Below are 17,393 nucleotides of genomic sequence, written 5' to 3'. Positions count from 1 at the left end.
TGGCCTGATAGTAGACATAAAAGTATGAATATGATAAAACTAAGAACTCTATTTAAAATTAAGGTAAAATGAGTTTTCTACTCTAATTATAACGTTTCAAAACTTATAATCTAACGAAAACCTAAAAAATTCATAACCAAAATTTCAAATAAATCACTTGATTGTCCACATTAATAATAACATTTTATGAATTATTTATGATTATCAAATATGTAAAACACTTATTAATTACTATCGGGTATTTTCTGTCTATTAAAGTACAACGTAAGTTGATTTACTTTTAAATAACTATTTTATTTAACCCTATTTATATTATGAATCTTAATTATATTTAACGGTTAATTATATGTTTATATAATATTTAACATAATTGAGATAAGAAGTCTGATTTTAATTTAAATATCTTCATTCAATTTTCCGAGTTTTTTTTAAATACAACTGTTAGTTATAATCTATTATAATTAACCACCGTTTCCACTCCCAACTCAACTCCAGTACTAATCCTCTCATTAAAGATATGGCTTCACTGCATATCCCAGGCAACCCCCATCGCAGGCTCAAACGAAATTGGAATCGAGATCTCCTTAAGTGATCTAAATCCAACTATAAGGTTTTAGGTGTTACCAATGGGTGACTTCCTTAAAAGTTTTTGTTTTTTTTAAAAACATAATGTATATATTCTATACCAAAATTACTAAATGTGCTTGTTGTACAGATTGTTTTTGAAAAACAAAAAAAAAAAAAAAAAAATGTCGACATTCAATTTTCCGAGTTTCTAAGAAAAAAAAAGCTGTTAGTTATAATCTATTATAATTAAATATTAACATTAAACTAAGTGTTTATAATGTTTCATTCTATGCATATCCTGATAGTAGGCATAAAGTATAAATATGTTAAAACTACGAACTCTATTTCAAAATAAGTTAAAATTATTTTTATACTAAAATCATTTTGTTTCGAAATTCATATTCTACCGAAAAACTTATAAATTCACTGCATACATGTCAAAAAATCACTTGATTGTCCACTTAAATCATAACATTTTATGAATATTTAATAGTTTTAAAATGTATTATACACTTATTAATTATTTTCGGGTATTCTCCGACTGTAATAGAGCATAGTAAGTTGATCGAATTTTAAATCATTATTTAATTTTACACTATTAATATGCATCTTAAATATATTTATCGATTAATCCTATGTTTGTATTATATCCAACATGATTAAAATGAGAAGTGTGATTTTTTTTTTTAATATCTTCATTATTTTTCTGGTTTTTTAAAAAATAAAACTGTTAGTTATTATCTATTTTAATTAAATAATAACCTTAATCAACGTGTTTATAATGTTTAATTCTATGCATGACCTGATAGTAGACATATAAGTATGAATAAGTTATACGAACTCTATTTCAAATTAAGTTAAAATGTTTTTTCTACTAAAATTACCTATATTCTACAGAAAAAACTTAAAAATACATTGCAAACATTTCAAATAAATCAATTGATTTTTCACATTAATCACAACTATTGATGAATATTTTATAGTTATAAAAAATATTAAACTTTTATTAATCATTATCGGGTATTCACTGTCTATAATAGTACAACGTAAGTTGATTTAATTTTAAATAATTATATAATTTCACACGATTTATATCTTAAATATGTTGAAATTTTAATCTCATATTTATTTATATCCAACAAGTTTTAAATATGTAGTGTGATTTAGTTTTTTAAATTTCTGCATTCAATTTTACGAGTTTCTCTAAAAACAATACTTTTATTTATAATTTATAATAATTAAATATTAATCTCAAACTACGTGTTTATAATGTTTAATTCTATGGATGGCCTGATAGTAGACATAAAAGTATGAATAAGTTATAACTAAGAACTCTATTTCAAATTAAGTTCAAATGATTTTTCTACCCAAATTATTTTTTCGAAACTTATATTCAACCGAAAAATTTAAAAATTCATTTCAAAAATTTCAAACAAATAACTTGATTTTCCACATTAATCGTAACATTTTATGATTATTTTATAATTATAAAATATATCATACACTTATTAATTACCATTGGGTATTCTCTGTCTATAATAGAGCTAAGTAAGTTGAGTTAATTTTAAATAATTATATAATTTCAAACGATTTATACTATGTATCTTAAATATGTTCAAATTTTAATCTTATATTTATAGATTATACAACATTATTTAAATAAGAAGTGTGATTTATTTTTTTTAAATATCTGCATTATTTTTTCCGAGTTTTTTAAAAAATAAAACTGTTAGTTATAACCTATTATCTATTATAATTAAATATTAACCTTAAACTACTGTGTTTATAATGTTTAATTATATGCATGGTTTCTAAAAAAAAAAAGCTGTTAGTTATAATCTATTATAATTAAATATTAACCTTAAAATATGTTTATATAATGTTTAATTCTATGCATGGCCTGATAGGAGACATATAAGTATGAATATGTTATCACTAAGAACTCTATTTCAATTTAAGGTCAAAAGATTTTTTGACCCTCATTATAAAGATGTGATTATGAGTCATTATTTAGTTACAATTTTACAAAATAAATTTTACCGAAAAACATAAAAAATCTCTGCATACATTTCAAATAAATCACTTGATTGTCCACTTTAATAATAACATTTTATCAATATTTTATAGTTATAAAATATATTATTCAATTATTAATTATTATTGGGTATTCTCTGCCTATTATAGTACAACGTAAGTTGATTTAATTTTAAATAACTATTTTATTTAACCCTATATATAATATGAATCTTAAATATATTTAAAGTTTAATCTTATGTCTATATTACTTATATATCCAACATGATTTTAATAAGAAGTGTGATTTTTTTTTTTAATATCTACATTATTTTTTCCGATTTTCTAAAAAAAAAAAATCTGTTAGTTATAATCTATTACATATTAAATATTAACCTTAAACTACGTGTTTATAATGTTTAATTCTATGCATGGCCTGATAGTAGACATATTAGTATGAATATGTTATAATTATATTCTACTGAAAAACATGAAAATTCATTGCAAACATTTCAAATAAATCACTTGATTGTCCCCATTAATCAAAACATTTTATGAATATTTTTTAATTATAAAATATATTATACACTTATTAATAATTATTATCGGGCATTCTATGTCTATAATAGAGCGTAAGTTGATTTAATTTTATATCATTATTTAATTTTACACTATCTTTAATATTATGCATCTTAAATTTATTTAAAGTTTAATCTTATGTTAATACAGGGTGTTTCTTTTATGTGGATACTTTAATTATCTCGAAAATTATTAACTTTTTAAATTTTTAGAACTTCTAGGTTTATGTTTTTCTAAAACTGTATTTTTTTTTTTTTTTTAAGTCGTAATATACAATCTATATCAGATGACATAATAAGCATATATTATAACGATAGGTACAGATAACATGAGTATACAAATACAAAAGTGAGCAAAGAAGCCACCCAATGATGACACTTTAATTTTGATGTTATATGTGAATAAGTAAATGAATTATTGTATTTTTAATTTTAATCTTTTTTTCTTTTTTTCTTTTCTATACTGGAATTTGTAACAGGTCTCTGCACCATTTACCGTTTTAGTCGTCTAGGAGGACTGCCAGGGATTGAGAGGGAGGAAAGGTTTTTAATTAAAGGATTTGAGTGGGAGGAAAGACGGTTGTGGAATCTTTTGTAAGAGTGTTTGGCTTCCTCGTAGATAGTTTTTAATTTTAGGTCTGTATGGTTAGATATGTATGGAGGAGCATTTATTAATTTTCTAAGCGCAATGTTTTGAAAACATTGAATTTTATTTAAATTTGTCTTTTTTGTACTTCCCCATAGCTGTATCCCGTACGTCCAGATTGGTTTCAGTAGTGTTTTGTAGATGAGGAGTTTGACATGAAGGGAGGTGTGTTTATTAGAGACTAGAGGTTTGAGGATACGAAAGCGATTGTTCAGTGAAAGTATTTTTCTCTAATATGATGTGCCCAAGTTAGTCTTTTATCTAACGTAAGACCAAGGTATTTAAGTGAAGGAGAGGGTGGGATTGGAGCACCGTAAAGAGTTACCTCAGGGGTAAGAGCTGGTCTAAGTGTAAAGGTGGTGTGTATAGACTTGCTATGGTTTAATTTAAATCTCCATTTGGTATACCAATTCTTCATAAGGTCTAGGTGAGTTTGAAGGTTTGCGGAGGCTATAAATGGATTGTCATTCATAGATATAATAACCTTGTCATCGGCATAATCTGCTACTGATGTATTTGGTGTAATTGGTTGATCTACGGCAAATATATTGTAGAGAATGGGAGAGAAAATGCCGCCCTGTGAAACCCCAGCACTTATACTACCAATACTTGACGTATCAGATCCGTATCGTATTTGGAAGGTATGTTCAGTTAGGTATGATTTGATTATAAGATAGAAGGGTAAAGGAAGAAATGTTTTTAGTTTATGCAGGAGACTATCGTGCCAGACTCTATCAAAAGCTTGTGATATGTCTAAGAAAGCTGCCGTACAAAATAATTTTTTTTCTAGAGAGAAAGATATTGCATCTACTACCCTATGCAATTGATGGGTCGTCGAATGCGAAGAACGAAAACCAAACTGGTAGTCTGGCAGAACTTTCTTGTCAGAAATTATTGGTAGGATACGTTTAAGTATAAGTTTCTCTAGAATTTTCACAAGGAAGGGAAGAAGACTTATTGGTCTGTAGGAAGAAGTTGTATCAGCAGGCTTATTTGGCTTATGGATCATGACGATGGTCGAAAACTTCCATAGTAGAGGAAAATAAGATAATCTGATTATTGAGTTGAAAATATGAGTAATATGGACAGTGGCTCTTTTGGGTAGACATTTAACTACTTCGGCCGTGATTAGATCGTAGCCCAGAGATTTTTTTTGTGGGTATTTTAGGATTTGATATTTTAAATGTTTAGGAGAGAAGGGTTTAATTGGGAGAGAAGATTGAGGGGGGACAATGAGAGACCTATTGACCAGTGAAATAGTATCAGGATCAAATATATCTGGATGAGGCATGAATATCTCAGAAAGATGTGTTTTGAATAATTCAGCTTTTTCAGAGTCCGATGACGTAAGACTGCCTTCTGTTTTATTTAAGTGAGGTTAGGAGCTTTATATCGGAGAATTTTTTTTGTGGCTTTCCACAGACTGCCGTCTTTTGAGGAAAGATTAGTAAGATTGTTAACTAGCGTTATATTTTTGTGTTTAGCGAGAGTTTTTTTCAAAGAGTTTGCCAGTTGGTTGTAAATTTTTTTATGTGAGGGTAAACGAGTGCGTTGATAACAGGCTCTAGCCTTACGCTTTTCAGTTATCAACGTTCTAATCACTTCTGGAAGTGGGTTGGAAATATGAAGCGTGGTGGAGTTTTCATTTGTGGCAGACCACGCCGCATTCTGTATAATGTTAGTGAGATCCTTGACCGCTAAGTCAATATCGTCAGGTGTTTTGAGTTTGATATTTAATTTAATATTTTAATTTACATTATCATGAAATTTGAGACGATCAGTGAAACGATTGAATAGGTTAGGTGATGTTTGTAGAATTGGGGGAGAGGTATTTAAAGTTAATAGTACAGAGGAGTGATCGGAATTTAAATCAAGGATATTTGTTGTGTTGTTATAGAGTGAATTGGGTAATTTAGTGACGAAAATATCAAATATGTCCGGTTTTTTTTGAGAGAGAAGATGGCCAGTACGTAGGAGCAGGAGGTGCAAGTACTTTGTATTTTTTTAAGTTAGTAAAATTGTGAAGCGTAGTACCTCGAGGATTGCCTGTGCGACAGCCCCAAGATTGGTGTTTAGCATTGAAATCTCCACCAACTATGAAGTTATTTTTAATTGTATTGAAAAATTCTGTAAACCTAGAGGTTGTTATATTATGTTTAGGGGGGGAGTAAATTGCCACAATAGTAAAGTAAGTAAAGTTTAATTTAATTTTAATTGAGCAATATTGACAGAAGTCTTGGGAAAAACCAGGCAAAGGATGGTGAGTAATGGATGATTTAACATATATAGCCACACCTCCGTGTGCCGTATTATCAGGATGATTTGTATTAATCAATTTATAACCAGGGATATATCGTATGTTTTAGAATTATTAGTAAAGTGAGTCTCAGAGATGAGGGCAATGTCAATTCGTTTGTTGTTTAATACTGTTTCGAGTTCGTGAGCATGATTTCTTAGGCCATTTGCGTTAAATAGTAATATAAGTAGAGAGTTGTCAGTGACAGAGTTATTGTTATAATTGATATTTAGCATTTTTATCAAGTAGGCAGGAAATTACTTTAGTGAGAAGGGAAATTAAAGGATTGATGAGAGACTTAAAGTCGTCTATGAAACTTGACATTATCTTATTAATATCAAGAGGGGGAGGAATTGTATTATCGGACGGAGCGTTGGACGTAACCTGTGCGTAAGACTGTGTTTAAGGGATGGGTTGACTAGGAATTGAGTGGTTAATTGGATGGCTAGCTTGTACATTTGTAAATTTAGTTTTAGTGTTCTCATACATAAAATTACTTGATGAAGATGGTTTTTTCCGACGTTGAAGGTCTTTGTAGATAGTACACCCTTTGTAGTTGGCAGGGTGGTTTTGAGAGCAGAGGGCACATTTTGTAGGCAATTCACGTGAATTGGGGCACAGAGATGAGAGGTGACCCAAGCCGCAGCGGACACAGCGAGGTTGATAGCCACAATATGCTTTTGTCTGGCAATTATGACATTGACATTGATTTTGGTTTGAAAGGTTCTTCAATTTTGATTTTGGTGTGTAGGAATTGAAGACAGATGAAAAATTTCCGAAGAATTGGACGTGGGTTCTAAGTCAACAAAAAATAGCGGGAGACGCTTTTTGTTTACCTTATGGAGGACGTTAATTACTTGTCTGACTTCAAAAGTAAGGAGTTCTAACTCTTCTTTTATAGTTTCAGTTGGTGTGGAAGGATGTAAGTTTCGTATGACTATCCTCAAAGGTTTGTCCTCTCTGAGTTGATATGTATGAAATTGTGCTTTCTCCTGTCTAAGATAACGAACTAGAGTTCTATATGAATCTGGGTTTGATGTTTGGATTTTTAATTTGTCGGCAGATGCTTTACAGACAAAGTTATCTACTCCAATAATTTCGATAAGCGTTTTGAAAAGTTCGGGAAAATCCTCGACACCTTTCACAAAAACTGGAGGCGGTGGTTTGATTGGTGAGATTTCATCAATGACAATTTGTTCGGTAATTGGGGTGGTTGGGTTTGAGGGCGAAGTTGCATCGTAATTTTGATTTTCATCTTGACTCAGAACTAGATAACGATTTGGAGTAGCAAAAAATTTTTTTTACCTTTTTGAACTGTCTGCTTGTTCGTTGATGGGGATGGCGGATCGGAGGCAGAAGAGCTGGAGTGGTTTCTTTTGTAGTTGGTGGAGCTCTTGACAGTCCAGCCCTGATCAGGTGTGATGTCGTCTCTATTTCTCGCAATTGTAATCGGAGAGACTGTGTTGTAATTGTTGTTTCTGTTATTTTGATTATTATTGGAATTCATTGTCGATTAATATTGATTAATATTAAAAAAAAAAAAAATTAATTAAGGACGAGTGAGAGTATTGTACACATAGACTGGCGATAGCGTTTGCAGCTAATTAGGCTTATCTCGATGGCCGCGATAGGAAAAACGTATGCAGTGACATGCAAGTTTGACCGAAACAACCGAAATGTAAATTACGTTTGTTGAGCATTCACCCATGCGTTTAGTTAAATTGAGCGAAAGAACAGATTTTAATTAATTTTTCCGTAAAGAAAAAGAATTGGAAGTTACGTACGTGCTCACATAACTATACTGGTGTGGTAATAGAAAATAATAGTTATAATTAATTAATTAACGAGCTAATTAATTTACGACAGCGCATGGAACGCGTGCGAGGCGCTCGACTGCTATCGCAAGACTGACTAAAACTGTATGATATTTTAATTTTTTTTTCACCCATATATTTATTGGTGTAATCACTATCAACTTTTGATTTTCTAAAGGTAACATATAGTAAAAATATCATGAATTAATAAAACCATTTTGATTATAAATTTACGGGTCAACATTTTTATATTTCATTTATTGGTTTGCGAGTTACAGCTCCTCAAAGTATTGGTGTTTGAGGGAGGATAGGTGTCTTCTTTAGTAAATTCAGCATGTTTATACTATTTCTTCAGTTGTAAAGTTCAGGAGCCATAACTGATAAATTCGATACCGTACGAACTAATAGGTAACAATAATGATAACTGTTGTACTTTGTACCTGATAATTTGTAAGTCTTATTACACCTATAATATACTAATTTTACCATAACAGCTACATTTTAATGACCTTGGCTGTCGTATTGGATCCCCTCCATTGTCTTCACTACATGACGATATTATGATATCATTACGATGCATATATGCATATACTATTTTTACCATACAATAATAATAATATTATCAATATTTGGCAATACCTTTATCATTATTTACAATTTTTTATGACCACGTCGGTTTAATCAACTGTATTTATAACGACCTAAGGAAAACCAATCAGTTTTGATAAACTGATACTAAAATCATCTAAAACCACGGTTTAAGATAGTATGGTTGTGTAACGAAACGAGAAAAAGTGTGTTGTGAATGTTCTTACCAAATACCTACGATCATAGAGCGCTCCAAGCGGATTTATATACTAACCAAATGACAAATAATGAAATAATTATTATGTTAACAACATAGATAGGTAACAATATTTAATATATTTTCAAAAATGAGAGATATTAATTATTATGAATTCACCTCAAGTCACCTCATGTTATATGAATTTAATTACATTTTTAGGCTTCTATTAGTTGTATCATAATGTGTATAAAATAATTTCTTAGGTAGCTTTGTGTGTGCCTCTGAAGAGATTTTACAAATGAGTAATGAACTCCTTCAATTTGTCATACACCGTCTGAAATTAATGCCAGCATACACCTGTATTATATTATGTTAAAAAAAAAAAATTGTATCATTTACTATGTAATTATTTATTAGTCTCTTACTAAATTTATAGCTATTAAGTATATTGTATATATTTATATATATCGCTCGAACCACAAGATAAATATAAAAAGATTGTGTTAAAATTTTATTATAGACAATTTTATAAGACCTCAAACACAACAATTTATTTTTATAAGATTTTGGTGTTTATTATACCTAGTATAAATATTTTTTAATATGTACATGTATGTATATTGTACAATAGGTACCTATTGATTTTTATTATATTTTTTTGTTATTTATTGTTTTTACTATGTATACATAAGTGTGAATATGTAAGTATGTAATTTAAAAATAGGTATTCATATATTCTAAAGATGTACTAAAATAATAAAATATTATGATATTATATAGGTTATAGTTTATTTAAAATATAATCATAAATTATTGTATTAATTAATTATTCGTATTATTTAAGTTAAATCTTATTATTATTAGTTATATCTTACGAAAACACCAAAAACAATATATCATAGTGATGGAAACTATCGAAACTATTTGATGATAGTTCAATACTGTTTTTATTAATAAAAACTTGCTATCAATTGAAATTCACATTCGAAATAAACAAATTACAGAAGTCTGTTCAAATATACCAGCCAACATTTTGAAAAAATATACAACTGAGAATGTTTTAAAACGTATGACATTTTATTTATCACAAAATGGATATCATTTTGAACATTTATTTTTAAAAAAGCGGGTAAGTGGGTACCGGTTTGCTGTACATTAGGGGTTGGGATTGACCTCTGACTAGGGTAGCTTAAATTTGAATGCAATGATAGTTATACGAAAAACGATTATGAACGGAAATAATTTGTCAGTCTAGGATATTATATTATATTTAAATATTGTCATATATTCTATTTTGAAACAAATATTTTATTTTTCAATTAGGACGCATTTGCATTAGGCATGGTTAATCAGTTTTTCCAAAAACATTGCATTTAGTTATCATAATTAATAATACCTTATATTATTATAGATATTCATATACCTGGTTTGAGAATAAATCGTTTTCGTTACGTAATTTCATAAAAATTTAAAACTCAAAAGCTCAAAATATTTTTCCTATAATGATGCTTCAAATTTTCTCTATAGCTATTTGAAGCAAAACTTACGGTAAACTTAGTGTTGTATTTTTAATCCTTAATTGTAACACAAAAAAATTTATGATTTTTCAACTTCAAAATTACTTGCAAATTTTCGCATTTTCGACATATTTCGTAAAAATTTGAACTATAAACACTTATAAAAAATAATTGTGACTAACGATTTTTAATTTTTTTTAGCTACAATAAGAACAACTCGTAAGGAACCTTGTATTAAATTTTAAAGTTTTTTTAGTCATCCAAAATTTTTTTACCAACACTTCAAACACAAGTTCTCATAAAAATCGAAAATTTCAGTGGTCTATAAATAACTCAAAAAAAAAGTCAAAAATTTTTGAAAATTAATCTGTATATAGATAACACTAACACAAACATTTGGTGTAAATTTCAAGTATTTACAGGTGATTAGTTTTTGAATTACAACCATATAAAAAAATCGATTTGGTCGAAAACTGGTTTTACTTAAAAATTCACGTTTTTCTGTCACTTTTTTTTTGTTTTTCTCGAGTTTTTTGAAAACTGTTGGAAAACGTTTACTTTTGACCTCTATAATGCACCAAGAATATTCACTTTTCCATCGGAAACCACACCCAAAGTTTGAAATTGAAGCATTTGTAACGGAGCTACCGAAGACGATACTCCGTCACTTTTAATAATTTATACAAGTGGTGTTTTGTGTAATTATCCTGTTTATTTCATATACAAATATATTTTTAGTTGCAGGGGGGGGATTTGACTGCTCACGTTCCCGTGACTACCAGTATTAGTACTCGGGTATGAGGTGGTCTTACATAATCGGGTATTTGCTTTTATATATACATTGTCGGGACGGCCCGGGTGGCTATGATCAGCCCGCTCGAGAAAGTGGCGTCGATCAATAGTCCCGGGTGGGAAGCGTGGCCTAGGCAGGCGCGCTTGGGGAGACTATCTACGTGTCGTTCGTGGCCCTGATAAGGGCCGTTTAAATTTCCGCCGAGTATACGGAGTGAGGTGTGGTTCTCTGATCCTCTTCGAAGCACTCCGGGATGGTTCTGGCTCGGCTCCTTGGATGATCGTTGGTGGTCAGGAGTTCTTATCGTATCTGCGTACTGCGTGTCAGGATAGCCACAACACACTGTCCCAATCCGTCGGCGATGTTGGCGGTGCGAGTCGAATCGACGTGAGGTGTCCGTGAACGTCGTTGCTACTATGGTTGATACGACCGGGTCACAATTACGTCGGTACGGCTTAGCCCAGAAACGGGCTGTTTTAATATGGTACGGTCGATGTCGGCGGCTGGCTGTGTCGCCGTCCGGTGGTCTGGATTGCACTGGTCCTGCTCGAAGTCAGTCTTCACTAGCGGCGGCCGGTTTTGGTGGTTGCGGTGTTTATCTTCAGCGTTGGTTGTTCTCCTTTGATCCTTCAGTAGACGGCAGAGTATGTTGATTTTCTGAGGTCTTGGTGTTTTGATGATTGAATGAGTACTGGTAATTAGTTGGTAAAATGCACCAGTATATATACCACTTTTCGCTCTGGGTGCTGTTCTCATTGTCAGAGATTCTATGTTTTTAAGTGAAAGTGACATCGACCCTAAAACCTGTTACGCGTCATCGATGTCATAATAAAAATAAAAATTTTAGTTATAATTTATAATAATTAAATATTAACCTCAAACTACGTGCTTATAATGTTTAATTCTATGCATGACCTGAGAGTAGACATATAAAAAGGTTATAGTTATAACTCAAAACTGTATTTCAAATTATGGTCAAATGATTTTACCACCCTTATTATTATGTTTCAAAAATTATATTCTACCGAAAAAAATAAAAAAAACATTGCAAACATTTCAAATAAATCAATTGATTCACTTTAATCATAAAAATTTATGAATATTTAATAATTATAAAATATATTACTCACTTATTAATTATTATCGGGTATTCGCTGTCTATAATAGAATCACGTAAGTTGATTTAATTTTAAATAATTATATAATTTTACGCTATTTATAATATGTACCTTGAATATATTAAAAGTTTAATCTTATGTTTATATTATATTAAACATCCTTTAGATAAGAAGTGTGATTTTATTTTTTATATTTCTGCATTCAAGTTTTTCGAGTTTTTTTTAAATATAAAACTTTTAGTTATAATCTATTATAATTAAATATTAACCTTAAACTACATTTTTATAATGTTTAATTCTATGCATGGCCTGATAGTAGACATATATGTATGAATTCATATCATTATAACTAAGAACTCTATTTCAAATTAAGTTCAAATGATTTTTCTACCATAATTATTACGTTTTGAAACTTATATTCTAACGAAAAACTTTAAAAGTCATTGAAAACATTTCAAATAAATCACTAGATATTGCACTTTAATCATAACATTTTATGAATATTTTATAATTCTAAAATATAAATAACATCCATTAATTATTATCGGGTAATCTCTGTCTATAATAGCGCAACGTAAGTGAATTTAACTTTAAATACTAATTATAATATTATGCATTTTAAATATATATAAAGTTAAATCTTATGTTTATATTATATTCATCATGATTTAAATAAGTAGTGTGATTATTATTTTTAAATAACTGAATTATTTTTTCCGTGTTTCTAAAAAAAAAAAACTGTTAGTTATAATCCATTATAAATAAATATTAGCATTAAACTACTGTGTTTATTATGATTAATTCTATGCATGGCCTGATAGTAGACATATAAGTATTAATATGTTATAACTAATAATTCTATTTAAAATTAAGGTCAAATGATTTTTCGACCCTAATTATTATGTTACAAAATTTATATTTCACCGACAAACATGATAATTCATTGCAAACATTTCAAATAAATCACTTGATTTTGCACTTTTCATCATTATATTAAATTAATAATTTATAATACACTTATTAATTATTATCGGGTATTCTCTGTTTATAATAAGCGCAATGTAAGTTGAATTAATTTTAAATAATTATTTAGATTTACACTATTTATAATATGCATCTTAAATATATTTAAAGTTTAAACTTATGTTTTTATAATATTTAACATAATTTAGATAAGAAGTGTGATTTTATTTTTTCAATATCTACATTAAAGTTTCCGAGTTTTTCTAAAAATAATACTTTTAGTTATAATCTATTATAATTCAATATTAACCTTAAACTACGTGTTTATAATGTTAAATTCTATGCATGGCCTGATAGTTGACATATAAGTATGAATATGTTATAACTAAGAACTCTATTTCAAATTAAGGTCAAATGATTTTTCTACCCTTATTATTATGTTTCGAAAATTATATTCTACCTAAAAACTTAAAAATTCATTCAAAACATTTCAAATAATTCACATGAGTTTCCACTTTAATCATAACATTTTATGAATATTTTATAATTATAAAATATATTATACTTTTTTAAATTATTATCGGGGATTCACTGTCTATAATAGTGCCATGTAAGTTGGATTAATTTTAAATAATTATATAATTTAAAACGATTTATAATATGCATCTTAAATATATTTAACGGTGAATCATAAGTTTATATAATATTCAACATGATTTAATTAAGTAGTGTGATTTTTTTTTTATATATCTGAATTATTTTTTCCGAGTTTCTAAAAAAAATAAAACCTGTTAGTTATAATCTATTATAATTAAATATTAACCTTAAAATATGTTTATAAAAATTCTATGCATGGCCTGATAGTAGACATATAAGTATGACTATGTAATAACTAAGAACTCTATTTCAAATTAAGGTCAAATGACTTTTCTACCCTTTATTATGTTTCGAAAATTATATTCTACCGAAAAACATAAAAATTCATTGAAAACTTTTCAAATAAATCACTAGATATTTTACATTAATCATAACATTTTATGAATATTTTATAATTATAAAACATATTATACACTTATTAATTATTATCGGGGTTCTCTGTTTATAATAAGGGCAACGTAAGTGGATTTAATTTAACACTATTTATAATATAAATCTTAAATATATTAAAAGTTTAATCTTATGTTTATATAATATTTAACATAATTTAGATAAGAAGTGTGATTTTATTTTTTAAATATCTACATTAAAGTTTCCTAGTTTTTCTAAAAATGATACTTTTAATTATAATTTATAATAATTAAATATTACCTCAAACTACGTGTTTATAATGTTTAATTCTATGCATGACCTGAGAGTAGACATATAAATATAAATAGGTTATAACTCAAAACTATATTTCTAATTAAGTTCAAATGATTTTTCTACCCAAATTATTGTGTTTCGACATTTATATTCTACCAAATAACATGAAAATTCATTACAAACATTTCAAATAAATCACTAGATTTTGTACTTTAATCATAACATTTTATGAATATTTTATATTTATAAAATATATTATACACTTATTAATTATTATCGGGTGTATTCTCTGTTTATAATAAGAGCAACGTAAGTGGATTTAATTTAAAACACTTATTTAATTTTACACTATTTATAATATAAATATTAAATATATTAAAAGTTTAATCTTATGTTTATATTATATTCAACATACTTTAAATAAGAAGTGTGATGTGATTTTATTTTTTAAATATCTGAATTATTTTTTCCGAGTTTCTAAAAAAAAACCTGTTAGTTATAATCTATTATAATTAAATATTAACCTTAAACTATGTGTATAAAAAATCTATGCATGGCCTGATAGTAGACATATAAGTATGAATATGTTATAACTAAGAACTCTTTTTCAAATTAAGTTCAAATAATTTTTCCACCCTAATCATTATGTTTCGAAAATTATATTCTACCGAAAAACTTAAAAATTCATTGCAAACATTACAAATAAATTACTTTATTTTCCACTAGAATCATTAAATTGTATGAATATTTTATAATTATAAAATATATTATACACTTATTAATTATTATCGGGTACTCTCTGTTTATAATAAGGGAAATGTAAGTGGACTTCATATAAAATACTTACCTATTTAATTTTACACTATTTATAATATGCATCTTAAATATATTAAAAGTTTAATCTTATTTTTATATTATATTCAACATACTTTAGAAAGAAGAGTGATTTTATTTTTTAAATATCTGCATTCTAATTTTTGAGTTTTTTTAAACATAATATATTTAATCTAATATAGTTAAATATTAACCTTAAACTACTGTGTTTATAATGATTAAATCAATGCATGGCTTGATACTAGACATATAAATATGAATGTGTTATAACTTATAACTTAGAATTCTATTTCAAATTAAGGTCAAATGATTTTTCTACCCTTATTATTGTGTTTCGAAAATTATATTCTACCGAAAAAAAATAAAAACAACATTGCAAACATTTCAAATAAATCAATTGATTCACTTTAATCATAAAAATGTATGAATATTTAATAATTATAAAATATATTACTCACTTATTAATAATTATCGGGTATTCACTGTCTATAATAGCATCACGTAAGTTAATTTAATTTTAAATAATTATATAATTTTACGCTAGTTATAATATGTATCTTGAATATATTAAAAGTTTAATCTTATGTTTATATTATATTCAACATAATTTAGATATGAAGTGAGATGTTATTTTTTAAATCTCTGCATTCAATTTTCCGAGTTTTTTTAAACATAAAACTTTTAGCTATAATCTATTATAGGTAATTAAATATTAACCTCAAACTACGTGTTTATAATGTTAAATTCTATGCATGGCCTGATAGTAGACATATAAGTATGAATATGTTATAACTCAGAACTCTATTTCAAATTAAGGTCAAATAAATTTTCTACCCTTTATTATGTTTCGAAAATTATATTCTACCGAAAAAATTAAAAAGTTATTGAAAACATTTCAAATAAATCACTAGATTTTGTACTCTAATCATAACATTTTATGAATATTTTATAATTATAAAATATATTATACACTTATTAATTATTATTGGGTATTCACTGACGATTATAGTAAAACGTAAGTTGATTTAATTTTAAATAATTATATAATTTTACGCTAGTTATAATATGTATCTTGAATATATTAAAAGTTTAATCTTATGTTTATATTATGTTCAACATACCTTAGATAAAAAGGTGTGATTTTATTTTTTAAATTTCTGCATTCAAGTTTTTCGAGAGTCATGTTTTTTAAACATAAAACTTTTAGTTATAATCTATTATAATTAAATATTAACCTTAAACTACGTGTTTATAATGTTTAATTTTATGCATGGGCTAATAGTAGACATATATGTATGAATATGTTTTAACTAAGAACTCTATTTCAAATTAAGTTCAAAAGATTTTTCTACCCTTATTATTATGTTTCGAAAATTATATTCAACTGAAAGACTAAAAAAATTGTTGACAACATTTCAATTAAATCAATTAGTTTTCCACTTTATCACAACAATTTATGAATATTTTATAATTATAAAATATATTATACACTTATTAATTATTGTCGGGTATTCTCTGTCTATAATAGAGCAACGTAAGTTTATTTAATTTTAAATCATTATTTAGTTTTACCCTATTTATAATATGCATCTTAAATACGTTTTATGTTTAATCTTAAGTTTATATTATATTCAACATACTTTAGATAAGAAGTGTGATTTTATTTTTTAAATATCTGCCTTCAAGTTTTTTGAGTTTTTTTAAACATAAAACTGTTAGTTATTATTTATTATAATTAAATATTAACCTTAAACTACGTGTTTATAATGTTTAATTCTATGCATGGCCTGATATTAGACATATATGTATGAATTCATATCATTATAACTAAGAACTCTATTTCAAATTAAGTTCAAATGATTTTTCTACCATAATTATTACGTTTTGAAACTTATATTCTAACGAAAAACTTAAAAATCCATTGCAAAATTAAAATATATCTCTTGATTTTCCACTTTAATCATAACATTTTATGAATAGTTTATAATTATAAACTATATTAAACATTTGGGCTCCCCACCTTTAGATCTAAAAGACAAAATTTAAACCTACGGCTGCGCCTTTTAAAAACTTTTTGCAATAACAACAAATACACACACATTAAAACTAAACTTACTAATAATTTACTAATCTCTAATTAAGCCCATCTGGACATATGGCATTCA

The sequence above is a fragment of the Diuraphis noxia genome, unplaced genomic scaffold (assembly GCF_037042655.1).
Source record: "Diuraphis noxia isolate RWA-SAM2 unplaced genomic scaffold, SU_Dnox_SAM2 contig0003, whole genome shotgun sequence".
Lineage (NCBI taxonomy): Eukaryota > Metazoa > Arthropoda > Insecta > Hemiptera > Aphididae > Diuraphis > Diuraphis noxia.
The sequence above is the reverse complement of the archived record's forward strand: the minus strand, read 5'-3'. Positions refer to the sequence as shown.